The 17,213-nt window shown below is 41.6% G+C and overlaps 1 protein-coding gene across 2 annotated transcripts in view; it reads right to left on the bottom strand.

The window, feature by feature from the left end:
* DISP1 (dispatched RND transporter family member 1) overlaps positions 1 to 5,213 on the bottom strand; it is an 89,645-nt gene extending 84,432 nt beyond the window's left edge. For both annotated transcript variants that reach the window (XM_027641230.1, XM_027641227.1), the window contains exon 1: positions 5,162 to 5,213. The gene's annotated coding sequence lies outside the window, so the exon portion shown is untranslated. The remainder of the gene's footprint in view (positions 1 to 5,161) is intronic.
* Positions 5,214 to 17,213: the final 12,000 nt, after the last annotated feature.

Here is a 17,213-nt window from a genome sequence, read left to right on the forward strand (position 1 = left end):
AGAGGACAAAGATGGGGAGAGGAATAAGAACAGGGAGGGCAGAGTGTTTCCTTCTCAGCTTCTATAAGCTGAGCACACCGTGACCAACACTCTGGGCTCTGCACTACCGAGGACATCCAGCACAGCACGCTAACATGTCCCTCTTGAGGTTACCCACACAGCTTCTCTTCTTTTGGGATGCACGTCTCCAGCTGTCTCCACACCACAAGACCTCCAGTTCCCCACCTCAGCACTCAGTTTCCCCTCACTGGAATGGGCTTCACATGCCCCTATTATCACTTCCAACCACATGTTCCAAGATCACACACCTTACAGTCACTAGTTCTTTTTCTGGTGCCTGTCACTCCTTTCAGGAGTATTTCTACTTAATTTTAGGTGGCACTTTCCTGCCTATATACCAAACAATTTCTCCATCTTTCCTCAGTGCCACCTTTACTAACCAGAAAACCTTATTCTTGCAAGGTCTTTGCTACCTTACATCAGCATCACCTTTAGTCTCCCATGACCCCTGCCTTTGCCCCACTCCATTTCCCCAACACCTCTTTCATTCCTTTTCTTTTCCCCACTCACCTGGCCTGACTGTTTCCACTTCCGGATCTTCTTCCCAGATCACCATCTGACACTGGTTCCCCTTCCCCACAACTCTCACAGACAAATTTATTTCTGTTAATATTGAATGCTGGAGAACCTCCCAGAGTAATTCAAGCTGCTATTTATAAGCATGTTTCACTTCTATGAAATCGCTTCACATACAGGTCAGACCTTCCCAACCAAAGAATCCTCTCTGTTATTCTACCTTCCTCAAAACGTATTCTATATTTCTCAAAGTCTCTTGATTTTGAATCACAGAATCATTTAGGCTGGAAAAGACCTCTAAGATCATTGAGTCCAGCCATTAACCCAAAACTGTCAAGTCCACCACTAAACCACATCCCTAAGCACCACATCTACACATTTTTTGATGTTTATAGGGATAGTGACAACAGCACTTCCCTGGGCAGCCTGTTCCAATGCTTGACTACCCTTTCAATGAAGAGATTTTTCCAAATATCCAATCTAAACCTCCCCTGGAGCAACTTGAGGCTGTTTATTCCTGTCCTATCACTTGCTACCTGGGAGCAAAAGACCAACTCCCACCTGGCTACAACCTCCTTTCAGGTAGTTATAGAAAACAATAAGGTCTCTCTGAGCCTCCTTTTCTTCAGACTAAACAATCCCAGTTCTCTCAGCCACCCCTCATGTGACAGATAAAATTCACACTTTTTTCGACTAGTACAAGCCTCAAAAATCAGAATTCAGATGGAAACTTCCTGTGGCTATTCTATTAACGACATTCAACAACAGCATTAATGTATCACACCTCAAGAAGAAAACCCCTTAAAAGGGTATGTTACTTTAAGAGAGGTCTCATTTTTACAGTAGAGCTAAAAAGTATTTTGTTTACAACAAAACACCAATCTGTTGATAGTTATTTGCATTAAAAACTTCAGTATCAAACAAGCAGTAGTTACAAGGTTTGACTATTTTAGCATTACAGTCTTACTGAATGTGTGATTTAGAGACTACAATCTACTCTTACACCAAAGTTAAAGCAACCTGCCTTTTTTTTTTTCTTTTAATGTAAGAACATTTTCACACCTTCCCATAGTATTTAATTTTTGCTGCACTTCACACCAAAGCCCAGCAGACTTTGTAAAAACTGTTCACAGGAAATCACACTAAACTCAGAAATACCATATGGCTGCTGAACAAGAAAATAGCCATAGCTACCAAACCAAATTAATGCCATTGATCACTTTAAAGAGAGATAGTTGTAGGCTTGCTAATTATCTAAGGTGCTTATTATATATTTCAAAGTTTGAAAGTAATTCTATCCCTCTATCAAAGCTAGTAAATCAATCATCTCTGTTAAAGGCTTAGAGAAAAAGTCAAGCTTACTGCTTAAATCTACAGTCAACATATGAGAAGCATTACTATGAAAGCCATTCAAAAAGCCTCCTCATGGGAAAGGGTAACATTATGAGAACTAAGTGTTTTCACATGTTCTTTTTACCTTTGTTCTTTTATAGTCTTATTTTTCACCTCTTCTACAGCAAGATTTTTTTGGAGGCTACTAATCTAAATTCCATCTCTTTCTTCTCAATGCCCCTTGGGACCACTTCTCCCCCAGCACTGTCTTTTGTTCCTCCTACAGTAATTCTCTGATCAGTCAAAAATAGCTTCACATGACATTCTCCAACAGAGTCAGGAATCTGCAATTGTAGCCGATTTGGAAAGGAGGACTGAAAAAAAAAATCATTTGAAGAGAAAATCCCCATGTCCTCAGCAATGTTGAAAGCCTGTCTGCTAAGAAATAGAGAACAAGCTTCATCCTGAAGTCATGTCTCCCATGCACTACTGAGCAAGAGAAGGGTATCACCTTAAAGCAAAGGTATTGTTCCATAGACAGGAGAGCCAAGCCACTGACACTGCCCTCTTCCAGGTGCCACGAAGGCAAACAGATGTAGCTGTGGTCCTACCTATCATTTCACATAATTTTCCAAAAGCTTAACTTCACTACAATGAGCCCAAAAGCAGGCTACAAAAAATGGAAAACCCAACTGTTGCATTTTATTTCCTACCTGAAGACTGTGCCACCCAAAAGGGAAAAAAACCCTCCAGAGTCATGCTATAAAGTTTCAAATCCTATGACAGTCATCTCTATTTTGCACCACTATAGTGTCAGGTCCCAGTTTCAACATCCATCTGTTTTTAACCAACATACACATTTAAGCTTCTAATCTCAAAAATAACTGTCCTCAAGCTAGGCTATTATATTACTACAGGATATTACTCCCTTCGCTATAAAGGAGGAAATAAATCTTTCTGCAGAATTTCATTTTTCTTTCTATTTAATGACTGCCAAAACATCTTACACTACAATCATGGTATAGTTCAACTATTCTACTGCTGAACAGAATAGGAATGTCAAAGGCTATTTTGTTACTTTGTTTCACATTTAAAGATAATTATTTAAAAATAAAAACAAACAAACAAACAAAAGCCCAAAACAAAAAACAAACCCACACCTGGATGTTTGTTTGCCTCTTTAATTTGTGTCTCAGTTCCCACATACATTCAGCAATCAGCACAGCAGCATCCCAGTACTAGTTGCAGTTTCTGGGAGCTACTGAAACCAGTTTCTGGCAGCTACTGAAAAACTGAAGCAGCACAAGTCATTTATTTTACATACATTCATGTTTTGTTCTAAATGTAAAATAAATATAACTTGTACATGTTATATACATTAGCATACAGTGTGAAAGTTTATAGGAATGTTAGTGTCAACAATTTAGTGATTATAAGCTAAAGTATCTGCCACAAGAGTCTACAAATCATAGAATCACACAATATCTCGATTTGGAAGGCAACCACAAGGATCATCCACTTCAACTCCTGGCTCTGAAGAGGACAATCCCAAGAATCACACAATATGCCTGAGAACATTGTCCCAATGCTTCTTGAACTCTGGTAGTCTTGGTGCCGTGCCAATGTTTCAAGTATATATTTTTCTAATACACATTTCTCTGCTCCAAAAATAGCTACGTTCCCCTCCCCCTTGGCTGTTTCACACTAGATCTCTTTCACTTCCATCCCTGCAGGCTGCTTGCTTCAGGCTCTTATTCCTTTGTCCAGTTAAGAAATCCCTTCTTCCTTCCAGTCTCAATTCATCCCAACTGCTTCCTTGCACATTTATTTGCCTGCAGTTCCACCAGTCAACATTTATAAAGTTGAGCACATTTATAAGCCCACTGACAATTTAGATGCCTTGTCCTAAGTGTTTGGGGGAGTGGGTTGGCTCAGTTGGTTAGAGCATGGTGCTAAACATGCCAAGGTTGTGGATTCAATCCCCACACGGCCCATTCACTTAAGAGTTAGACTCAATGATCTTTGTGGGTCCCTTCCAACTTAGAATATTCTGTGAACATCTGAAACATTCTATTACTATTTCACAGATTTGTCCAAGCCAGGTATTCTATAACAAGCTACTTGCAATTCTGATCAGACAGCTTTTTGCTCATTTAGATCACACACATGCTTTGAGTAACTACAACTCTTCACCCCCTCCTAAAAAGAGCTGGTTTTCATTTACTGACATACAACGTGTACCATCAACCATTCTGCCAAACTCTGTTTTTCCATCTTCTCCAGTGGCTGAGAAAAACAGATGGAGTGTCCTATTGCCACCCTCACAGAAGCATTTTCCATTAAGCTTCTGATATCCTCTCCTCTACTAGAAGGAAGATGGGAAGAAACCAGCAGTGAGTTGTTCCTCACTCAGAAGGTAACTCATTCCAAAAGTGGGGTACAGTGGGAGATCATTCCAATGGCTGCAGGTGCCATCTCTGATAACTCTGGTAACCTTGTTGCTCGCACTGAATCCAGAAACTAAAGGGGCTTCTGCATCCCTCTGGACAGACCTCTGCCATAATGGGCTCTCCAATACACCTCCAGCATTTCCCACCACCACTAGAAGCAATGCTTAAGCAGCTGATGACAACATCGGTCCAGCAGACAGAAGTCGAGAATCACCGTATCCTTATTTCCCAAGACAAAGGGTGCCACATGAGCTGCCTTTCGAAACCACTGCCTGTAGACCTTAAGTTCTCAACGAGTCCTTGCTCCTAGCAAATAAAATAAGGCAACTACGAGCAGCCTATGTCTGAACAAAGAGCAGAAGCACATGAAAGGCTGATCATACCTCAGCAGGTAACAAACGGAAAAAGTTATGTGCCTGAACACCTTTAAATAAAGAAAAAAAAAAAAAAGAAAAAACAAACCACCAAAAAACAAAAAGGCCCCAGCTCCCACTAAAATAAACACAGAAATTCAGAAGTGAAGGTAAGAAAATCAGTTCATTTTTACACGACGTTTTAAGGTAAGGCTCAGGCGACACAAGGGCACCTCCGCTCCCACCAGGGCTCTCCCCGCAGAGGGGCCGCCAGTGTCCCGCGGGCGCGGCTCCGCCGGACCGGGGGTTCCTGCCCCGCTACACGAGCACGGGGCCGCCGCCTCCTCCTCCTCCTTCTCCTCCCCCGAGCCGCCGGCCCGACCTGATACCTCGGCGGCGGCGCGGAGAGCCCGCCCCGCAGGGCCCGCCCGCCCGGCGGGCTGCGCTCACCTCGCGACCTGGCGGCTGCCGGCGGCGGGGCCCCGGAGGCGGCGGCTGCCCGTCGTCGCGGGCCGGGCGGCGGGAGGAGGCGAGCGGCGGCCGCGGCGTCCCCACCGTGGCGCAGTTACCATGGGACGGACGCCCTCTCCCTCTCCCTCCGGAAGTCACCGCCGGCAGGGCGGGGAGGGCGGGGCGGGCAGAGCCGCCATCTTGAGCGCGGCGCCCGGCCCGACGCCCGCCATCTTGAGCGTGGCGCGGGGTTCGCCTGAGCGCCCGCCCCGCTCCCCGCCCGCCTCCCGCGGCGGTGGTTGATGCGAGGGGTGGGTGTCTGAAAGTCTGCGAACAGTCGCAGTCTGATACATGGGCTTTTATAAATATATCTAAACAGTGGGAAAGTCCAGTCTGGGGTTGAAGAGATTCCCCTTCATTGAAAGAAGGTCACAGTGGCCCCAGGAGAGTTTTATCCCGGGCCGTGGCACGGATCCCTCCTCCGGCCCCTGCAGAGTCCTCGCACGTGCAATGGACAACCCTTCGTCTTTAAAAACATGCCAATATTGCATATGAAACTGCACATAGAAAACAATGTTATCTACACGGGTAAATCCGGTGCTGAAATCCTAGGGAAAGCTTGCAACAGCTGTAATTGTGCCAACTTGTGCATAGGCCGTAGTTTTTAATTACACAATTGCATACCTTTGTATCCCAAAGGGCCTGTGTCTCATTTAGTGCACAGAATGGGCTGAGATATGATTGCGTTGTTACTCAGGGACGTGGAGTTTCCTAACCTTTGAGTGCTTCCTTTTGCGGTCGGAATAAAAGAATGTATTTGCGCTTTTAAAGACCAGCATAACACATAGGATAATCTGCAGTGATCCCTTGCACATGACAAGCTGTTACACTTTCATCCCATCTTAAGCGTAATTGGCTCTCTGAAAACCACTGTGAAGCATGTGAAACACCCCGGGTCAGGCTGGCGATGGTTTGAGAGCCAGAGCTTGCAGACTGAGTCAGACTCCAATCCCCTCCCTTCCTCCTCATCCTCCCTCTGGGGTTCACTTGACATGGTTTTTATTAAAGACTCGTTATAATCTCTAGATCTGACTCAGACCTCATCCTGAACGCCAGTGGTGTGTCTCCTGCACCAGCCCAAGGGTTTGTGTTTGGTCAGACCAGGGCAGAATCAGAGCATGAAATGCTATGGAAGTTGATATTTTTGACACTGGAAAGTCTGGGACTAGAACTGCACTCAAGGAGTGCCATGGTGAATGGGAGAGAGCATTTGAATTTTAGAGGAGATTTTCTGTGAAGCAACATGAGCAAATGAGAAAGGAAAAGCTCCAGCCTCCTCATCTGCAGAGGGACTTTGCTGTCAGCCCTGATCACTTAATATCATGTTCTGCCACTTCATTTCTAATTGTGCTGATTTCTTCTATAGGCTCAAGCAACAACTGAGTCATGCAATATAGCTTCTGTAATTCCTGTGAATCCTCCTTTTTTTTTTTTTTTTTTTTTCCCCACAAAATGGATTACAGGACATCGTTTATGCTTCGGTGATCCTCCACTGAAGTACGCTAACCTCCAGAAATATAAAATACCCAGGTTTCCACACCACAGCTCCTGTCTTTCAGTGCCATCTAGTGCCAACGCATGGAAGAGATGCTGGAACTAATGGAATTTCTCATCAGGTCGATTTGTCATAATTAACACATTTTGGACATTGATAGATGGCACCGGTAGAAGATATATTTGTAAATTAATACAATATTTCTCTATATAAATCTAGCAATATATAAATTCATATTTTTCTTTTATGGCACTAAATTCTGACACAGATCTCTTTTATGTTAATGAAATTAAAATCAATAGCACTCACAAATCAAACATACATGTATATATATCGGTTATTTACTTCTGGATATGCTGTTCTCTGTAACTAATTAGATTGCTTTGGGAAGTAATGGTCACCAAAAAAACATAAATTGAAAGTATTGAAATAATTTATCACTTTGCTTTATTTTCAGCTCTCCTGAAAAGGAGGAGCCATCCAGATCAAAGCCCAATCAAAATTTCATTTGTAAAGTAAAACTGCAAGGCTTGGAATAACACATCTTTCCATCCATCAACAACAGGGAACGAGTTGGTTTTTGAAACAAGGAAGAGACAGAAAAAGTAGGATTATACAGAGATCATCTGACTTGGTTGTTGTCGTTTAACCCTTCATGTCTTTATTTATAGTGACTGCTAATTATTATTCTCATCCACAGTCCATGATCATGAGTAAAATAGTTCTTAACCACTGAAACACCCTTGTCTGTCTTTTACTGCTACATACAAATTTAAGAGACGCACAAGGGACTTACATAATGTCCCCACATTACTACACAGAAAGCATTTAGTGGCCAGCACAGATAACTCCCTCTTGAAGATCTCAGATTCTAAATCAAGATACAAATCCTGAACAGCGAATACAACAAAAGGAATATGAATACAGAATTTTATACAACAGTTGTGTGCATATTCAGATTCTTATATTTAAAAAATCTTACTCTCCCTACCTGGCCATGAAAGAATTGGAAAGTCATTATTCTCTAAACTAGTCCAGCTAAAGAGGAAACAAAATAAGGTGCTCAGCTGCTTTCATTATAGTGAAAATCTAATTTAATTAGAGCAATTTCAGATCACAATTCTGACAGCTGTGTTTATCATACTTTCTTCAAAGGATAGAAATTAGCATTGACTGACATAAGCATCAAAGCTTATTTATTCACCCGCCCACATCCTACCAGCCCTTCTGAGTTTGTCTGTTTATTTAGCACTTTAATAACATCACAGTAAATAAGATTTCATTTCAGAGCATGCATGTTTTTTGTCAAAGCATTTAGCACAGAATTCTTATAATGCCACTGTAGAACCTCTCTTTGCAGGTTTGATGAAAGAGCAGCTAGGTGTTCCTCAGAAAAGGCATTTTAAATTATTAACAAGGACATAGACTGGGATCCAGAATTTCTTTTTCTTTCTTTTTTGTCAACAACTAGAAAATATCTGCCTTTCAGCAGTTGCCAGAAACAACCTGTCCTCCCTTAAGCTGCAGAAGACTGCCTGAATCCAAAGGCAGATGGGTCATGGGGGCTTTGAACTTCAGGGTTTGGGGGAACCATGTGGTACTGAAGACTCTGCTCTGTTTCACATCTGCTTTGTCCTTGCCAGCTCGTACAGAGGCGTGAGCCCCGCCTGTTCACACACAGCACACAACCTATTTATCCTCTTGTGAAATAGAAGTAGGTTCTTGCTGGTAAACACCATCTTTTATTTCATATTTGTGCAACAGCTGTTAAAACAGAGCTTGATCCCTAATTAGAGCTGCTGGAGCACAGGAATGAGATGAATGGATCACAGCTCAGCTGCCTCTTTCCAAGGCACATATAGGACTGCCATCACATCAGATCAGACACCAGAAACATAAGCATCAGGAATTTGCTTCCCACCTGCAACTTCAAGCCCTGGGGTGCGCCAGAGAGGCACATTTAGGAGGGGAGCCCAAGAGCTGATTCTTCAGGTATCAACAGTAGTTTGCATATTTCCTTAATTGTTCATGAAGGACAAAATACAAGAAAATTCTGCCAAAGGAAGAGGAAAAGCTCCTTTCAAATTACTTTCCAAAAAGAGGTAAAGCAAACAATTCCATTTGATTTTTCAACACTTGGAACCCAACTGAGCTGATGGAGTAGGTTCCCAGAAAGTGCCCTTTACTGGGAAATTCCATCCAGATCTCACCTTTCCCCCCAGCTTGCCAACATAGATATCATCATGTACAAACTAGAGGCAGCAAAGAAGCAGATTAGAGATCAACTAATAGGAATAAATTCCACTGCTTTGACCACAGAATTACTTTCTCAAGTCCTGGCACTTAATATGCAACGAAATTATCATAAGACAACAGTTCTTTGTAATGGAAATAATTTAAGTTTCAGTGTTTCATCTAGCAGTGCAGACAGGCCTGTGGAGTGTGCTATCTTATCTGGAACACTTATTAAGGCTGACCACTGGCTTATACAGCAGGAGCTGAAAGGTGACAAATTCAATTCTTCAGTTCTAAAATTAGGAAAAACAGAAATGCCAAGGAAATGAGACACTCAGCAGCTGGTGAGGAAGAGATGAAAAATTCACAACTTTCAATCACTCACAGCACAAGTTACGCAGAAATAGACTGAGCTTCCCATTTTGTTTTGCAGGTTGTGTCACTTCCAGTCTTTCCTGTGAAACTCAAGGATGGCTTATAGTAGTGATTTGCATGTAGATTAATGAAATATCTGCTTTCAGTGGTTGTACTTCTGAGTCTTGGTTTTCTCTAGTTGAGAAAAAACCCCAGCTTTTTGAGAGGAATATTACTCTTGTAAATATCCTCATGCTCTAAACCGTTACAATCAGAGTGACCTTTTTTTTTTTTTTAAAAAAAAAGGACAAAAAAAGAGGAAAGATTAGGACATGCAGCAGAGTAGCACTGATTTGCATTTTCAGCTGAGAGCCCAGCAACTGGAGAGTTTTGTTTATTCTGTTTATCTAGGCAGAAACCACATAGGCACATGGGAAAATCAAATTGTAAATGTGCTTTTTCTCAACTACCATGAAAATGTCAGGGAAACCCATAACTTAGATATCTCTTCAAAAGCATTGTCCAGTAAACTTGTCTTGCATTTACATAATCCACTCTTCCAGCAGCTCCCCTGACTTTCTTCATGCATACCAGTAACCAAAAAAGTGCAACAAAGAGTAGCTTAGGATGGTATTCAGTATCTCATAGGAGATTACTTAAGCAGCATATTAACCAGGATAAGTGTGGTCTTCTTTTATTAACTTGGTTGATCCATAAAGCAAATCTACCTTCTTTATGAATACCGACATTTTAATTTGCAAGAAAAATATGGAATCTGGAGAGCAAGAATTAATAAAGTCACTATTATTTATGTTTGACCACTTGCTTTGCTGAATATAGGTAAATTTTACATTTTTTTATCCAGCTAAAGTTCTTATTTTTTTCATTCGGTTACTTTGATGAGTGAGAAAAAAAAATCTGCATCTGCCAGAACAGAGGAGGGCTCTGCAGGTTGATTTAGGTATATCAGGATATTGAATTCCATTGTAATGCCCCAAGCAGTAAGTTTTCCCTACTCAGAAGTGATCAGCCAATGACAGGGCCAAGATCCATGCATGAGAAAATAAGAGTTTCAGTTAAGTGGGAATCAGATTACAAGTTCCAGCTATCTCTGTAGCTTAAATAAAGCAGTAGATGCCACAGAGGCCATGTTCTTCCTCACAAAACTCCCTTTTCTCTTCCATGATTGTGTTGCTTTTTTTCTCTACTACACATTAAAATCTTACTGGCTGGACAAAGGGAGGAGATGTGTTATGCTATAGCTGATAATAATTCACTCACTGAAGTTACTTTAATCAGAGATAAATGGAAATGGCAATAACCAGTTATTGAGGCACTTTTTGGGTCACATTCTGAAACTTCATTAATACTTGCAAAAGCACTTTGTGAGAAACCCACTGTATCCTTAACTAATCTGTCTTCAACACCCTGTACCCCAAGGTGGTTTTTTCACTCCAAAAAAGTCCACATCATATCTCTTAGAGCTCTCTCCACCATCCCCATGTTCCTCAAGACAAAACAGTAAAACATTAATTAGATAAAAGGCAGCTAATGTAGGTATCTACTGTTAGAAGAACTGAAAAATGATAATTTTCCCAGTGTTTCCACTTACCTTGAGCACAGAGACTCCGCTACATATGGTTGATTTATGGCTGTGGCTTATGCGGTGAAGTAGTAACAAGACATTTGCAGTATCAGAGCCCACAAAACATAGTTAAAGTAAGTCTTAAAAGCAACAATGTGGAACCAGAGTCCTCAAATCTGCTGCTATGGTTTAAAAATGAATCAGTTTTGCTTTAGCAGCAAAAAGGTGCAAGAAGTCAGTGTTGGAGCAGGGAGGGTAAACTGTATTCACCTCTGGTTCATGTTTCAAGCATGGTCCCAGCTGCAAAACCTCCTCTGCTACCCTTTTCCTCTGAAGTTACTCCCTCCCCTAAGCAACTGATAAATGCTGTTAAATAGTTTTATGTGTCAAAGGTTCAAATTTAAGTCTGTTAAAAAGAAATAAGAATAGAATTTGATAAGAATCAAGCTGAAATGGAAGACCTCAGAATATCATGCCAGGGCTGAGGTCATGTTTTAAAATTCAGTTATATCATGCCTAAAACTTGGAAAAATACACTATCAGTTTTAGGTATCCCTTTTCCAAAGCAGACATTTCACTTTAAAGCATGAACAGGCACAGGCTGGTTATTCAGACCTTCAGGGAAGTTGTGTTGTACTAAATCATAAGAGCCCATATGTGATTCATCTCTAAAGTTAAACTGTCAAACTAGAACCTGAAATACAGATTCAGACAGCTTCAAGTTTCAACAGCTTTTGGGACTCCTTCATTTATAGGCAGTCCTCAGCAACGAAAACTGAATTTATAATTGCGAAGTCCATAATCTTCTAACCTCACATTTAAAAACATCCCATCTTTTCTGCAGAATGTTATTGCTAGAAAATCTCCACCACCATTTTCATGCATCCTTAGTTACAAAGTTTCACTGGGTTGATCATCCATGCAGTGTTTCCTCAAGAGGCCCTGGGATATGTCTTTGATCAGGTAAACGTCCTGTACAACCACCATTGTTGCAGCCGTCAATAACGAGTCCTACAGCATAACAAAGCAGAGCAGGTTATTCTCTTACTGGCAGGAATTAGTAAAGGATAATTGGAGTTACATAATGTTATTCAGATGGATTGCTCAACAGCAAACACCACTAATAAAACCAGGAGTGTTGCAACAGAACAACACACGTCAGAGACTTTCAGGGAGCTGGTGACAGAAAAATGTTTTAGAATTTGGGTTTTGAGAGGGGTTTTGTATCACCTACATTCCCCAAAGGCTTTTATGGTTAGACAAAGTTTTCTAGGGTGCTCCTCTATTTCTTGAGATTTTTACTCAGGTTAAAAACCCCCCGACTTTGGCACCAAAACTTGGGCCAGTATTTATCTCCAAAGCCTAGACCAGCACTGATTTCTGATTCTGCTACCAGAACTGATATTGGAGTGAACAAGCTGGCCACACACCCTCATCACCTTTGACATGAACCTCCACCTCATCGGTTTGGGTTGTCCTGACTTGTTTGTTCACTTTCAAATATCATTTGCAATCAAAATCCATCTTTAGTGCAGTAATTTTAGGAGGTACAGTACAGGAGAAGTGGTGTACGTTATAGGACACATAAACTAATAATCACACTCAAAGCTCTACTAAAACTTTCAAATAGCTTTAAGTGGAACAGTGAAAAAAGTATTCCAGAAACAAATTTGGTCTGACAGTAGACTGTTAAGGGCTGAAATCATCTTTTAACATCTTCTCTGGCATAAAGCATAATAGCAGAGCTAAAATAAAGCCTAATGAAGCACATCCTCTGGAGTTTCCCAAGCAGTGTTCAGATCTTATTTACCTGGTTCTGTGTCCTCTTATGTTGTCCTACTGTGTAATTGTATCCAGGCGCATTGAGTCAAAACAGCATGGCAAGTGTCCATCCAAGGGATTCACATAAAACACATAAAATACAAATAATAACTGGAACATCCTCCTTCTACTAAAGGCCTTTTTGCAACAGGCATTTTACATGATAGCAGAAAATTCTATGAAGTGATCGCACATATGAACATAAAGGATCAGCAGATGAGATGACACAGCACAGTTCATGTACTTAATGAGAATATTCTCCTTGTTTGAGAAACCTCCTTTATAATCCAGCCTTTACAACTTTTCCCAAAGATCTGTCCAGCATTTCTGGGATAGCCATATCTCACTTTATTCCCTGTCCAAAAAATTTCTCCTAGGTTATGTTTCAATTCGACAAATTCCCCTTTGTTTAATTCATTGCATGGCCTCATCGCTACCTCAGAACAATTACCACTTCCACCTCCTTACATATGTCTGCTTTACTCTGATGTTGCTCTTTGTAGGGGTTCAGAAATTGAACTGACATATTTTAATATTTTAGGCAGTTGCTGAAGAAAATGAACTCAATGCAACTGCTTTCAGGCCTCAGTTTTTTGGACCCAGCACTGCACTGCCTGTGGAAAAATGTCAGACATTTGCCTGGAGTAAACCTTGGCCAAACCTTGGCAATCCTACAGTCAGATTTCTGAAACAGTGTTCTTGTAGCAGGTGTTGCTGTGACCATTTTCCTTCACAGCCTCAGTTCTTGCCTCTGGGCCACTTTCTCCTGCTTCCCTGAAGAAACACCCTCACTACATTCACACCATGCTCTTCCTTTCATTATGCCAGTCCAGTTTCAGATGCTGAACTGCTTTTCACAAAACTGCAATAGATTTATCTCAAAACCAATCTGCTTGCTGTCTACTAATATATCATATTGTAGGTTACACTGATTTCAATACAGTAATAAAGGTCACTGACATTTATCAAAACCTTTCTTTTCAGTTGCTCATAATGTGTTGTTAGCATTGAAGTATTTTGTCCGATGGGGGGAAGAAAAGGACTTCCAAATGTTTGAAAATATGGATAGGAGTAAAATAATGTTTTTTTTCTAGTTCATGTGTAAACAATTCTTTGTTTGCTTCAGTGCTCTAAATCACAGAGGAACTACAGTGCTTCGGAGTCTAGAGACGGTCACGGGTTCAACTTTTACTGTCTCTCTGAACATTTGCCCTGGATCCAAATATACAAGCTCAAGGGAAGATTTGTGTGTGGAAGGAACATAGGTTAAGACTTTCTGAAATATTAAAAATGAAAAATTTCTATCAAAGTATTTTCTTCCAATTTTAGGGAACTTCCCCAGCAGAAAACAGTTCTGTACAGACAGTGCAGTATGTTCTCCATCCACACACCAGAGAGGTTTTACACCCACTCCCCAAAACAGCTTTCACTCCACAAGAAGCAAGAACTGTGCTTCTGGTAAAGTTTTCACAAGCTATGGTAAATGTATCTTAAGCAAACATTTTTATTACCTATAGTAAGTAATTTTCTGTAAGCAAAACTATAATTCCTGTTCCTTTAACCATGTATGTTATTTCCACTACAGGCTTGTTCACATTAGGTCAAACTAACACAACATTTAATTCCTGCGCACCAACCCTTAGTCCGTATCCCACAATTACATTGAATTGTTGCTTAGTTTTGACTTCTAATAGAAGCAGTGAGGAAAAATACAACATAATATAATATAGGCAAATTGAGTGTTAATTCTGTATTTTTACAGCTGAAATTAATTTTATTTTTGGAGTAACAGAAGGGGAAAACAAAAAGTGGTGATGCATCAGCCCTGCCCATCTCGCTGGACAGATGAGAAAGGAGCTGTTTGAAGACAGGGCTGATTCAAAGAACAATCGTGCTCCCAGGCTGAAGGTGGATCTGTCAGCTTTTGCGTAAAGAGAGCAGAAGAAAAGCGAGAAATGGAGAGACCTTCTTTCCTTGAAATTCTTAGGCAGGCTAAGGGAAGCACCAGACACTGTAACACAGAGATTGTAACACTCAGCCCACAACCACAAGTACAGAAGGAACTTCAGCAAACTTGCACCTGTACTTAATAAGATAAATCAATGTCATTTTTATCAGACATCAATATCAATTGGGAAAAAAATACTACTTGATTTTAAGCAAAACCTTTATTTTAGTTCATAGGCTTGTTTGTATTAAAAACAGTTACTTCAAAATCAAATTCACATAAAATTCAACATGTAAATAAACTGAAGTCATCATTGGTCATGATCCATTTCTGAAAGACAAGGGCTCCAAATGGCATTTTAACAACCTTGTGTGGCAACAGATAAAACTGGGGCAGCAGGAGCATCTCTGAGTTTATAGGCTGAGAAATTAAACTTCCCTTATCCCCTTCAGTACATTTTAAAACACCAGCTGCAAACAAGTGCTGATTGGAATCACGTGTCTAACAGTAACCAGATGCAGAAGGGAAAAAGGAGCAGCTCTTCTCAGGTGGAATAGACAAACATTTATTTATGCCAATCTTGTATGTGCAAGCTGATATATTTTTGTGGTTATACTGAGATTACATTACTACGGCCACACTGATACCCATGGAATTGTTTCTTATTTGTATTCCTGTAATCAGGCCAGGAAGAATCAAATGTTCCATTTAAATCACGTTTTCATTCTGCTGTAGATTTTCATGCTCTTCAAGATCTGTGTTCTGGACTAACCGTAAATGAGAAAAATAAAACGGTAAGGAAGGAGAGAAGAAAGATAAAAGATCTGCTTTATTTATACCACCTCATTTGGATTGAAATCAGTCATGGCTAAGGCAGGATTTTGCAACATGGGAGAAGCTCTTTCAGGCCAGTACTTGCAGAAGTTCCATACATACCCAGCATTAGGCTCAAAACAGCTTTTCAGTTGCATTTGAGAGTCTGTTAAATTTACCACTTTTTATTAGTGTTTATTTACTAAAAGTTTGCAAGATCAGTTTTTCCTGCACTCTGACTATGCATTATTTACCTTATGTGAAAGAAAACCTGGACATGTGAAATGCTAGGGAACTCTTCCTCTTATAACACCATTTAAACCTGCAGTCCTGATGAGGGTATCAATATAATCCACCGTTTTTCCTTGAAACCTGCCTGCACATGTATCCCTACCTTGTGTAGCAGGGAGGAGAGGTCTGAAGTTTACTGCCTTGGCAGTGACCTTGATGGAGAGGTAGGTCACAGAGCATGAAGGGGCTCCTGGATGCCTCCCCATCAGTAATTACAGAGATGTTCTTTTCAGTATAAAATGATGTAGGAGGTGTAAACTGTGACATCTCTTCCTATTTTAAAGTTGTGGTGCTGCTCCTGGGAGCACACTGTCTGTGCTGGCAGTTGTGTGGAAAAAACTGCAGGAAAAGACAAGCTCTGCTGCCCCTTGGTGGCCATCACTCCACTACAGTCCTATAGGATTTTTTTTATACATGGAAGAGGGCTCTTCTAATGCTGTTAAGCACTGTGTTAGATGACGTTTGGGGGGAAGGTATTGACTAAGTTGTGTGGCAAAAGTTGGGGAAGTACTGTCAGCAAAGGGGGTCTGGCTATCACAGAGGGGAAGGTACCAGACATTCAGATTTGACGGCAGCCCTACATCCAGGGGCCATCAACATGGACATCGCAAACTGAAGGCAAGTCCTTCTTTGGGAAAGCCAGACAGAAAGACTGGGGGCATGAAGCAACGTTATTAGAGACCACCACATGGTTCTGAGAGACAGATGTTTCTTGGTGACACCAGCAGATATATATGTCTGGTTCAGATAGGGAAGACTGAACACAACGTGCTATTGAGGCTTCATCTAGAATATCATAGACAAGGAATCAAACCCCTATTTTATGAGACAAACTTACAGATTAACAGGAACTGCCACAAAGGGACCTGGGAAACCTGTTGAGAAAGGAGACTTTAACTGGAATCCTGAGACCAGGAGCTCTTGGATGGATTAGCCTTCAAAAGCTCATCAGGAGCCCTTGACTTTGCAGGACTTCCTATGGAGCACCTCCTCCAAGCTCCTGGTGAACAGGCTCCGTGAGGAGTGCATGGCAGCGACGGCCAAGGTCAGCCCGAAGGAGATCTGCGAGCTGAAAGGGTGGGCGTGGGCAGCACCTGCCTGTTGAGCAGGAGCCCTGACTGCTGGCTGGGATCACCTGGGAAGAGGCACAGCACAGCCACTGGACCCCCTGCCTCAGGCAAGTCTGGGCAATAGCTCTTTTCTGAACATGCTGCTGCTGTTCCCTCGGGATCATCAGCGAGCTGCCTGTGGCCAACCTCCTCCTCCTCCTCCCCAAGCAGCTGCTGTCCCTCCTCCAGCACTTTTGCTGCATCACAGCCACCAGCAGGATGAGCTGCAGTGACCTGGAGACCTATGTGGGGCCCAGCCTGCCGAGCCCAGCCAGTGAGGACCTGCTCCTGCTGGATGCCATGCTCCAGGAGACACGGAAGGTCTGGTGCCTTGGCTTGCT

This window comes from Corapipo altera, unplaced genomic scaffold (assembly GCF_003945725.1).
Source record: "Corapipo altera isolate COAL_440 unplaced genomic scaffold, ASM394572v1 48b, whole genome shotgun sequence".
NCBI lineage: Eukaryota > Metazoa > Chordata > Aves > Passeriformes > Pipridae > Corapipo > Corapipo altera.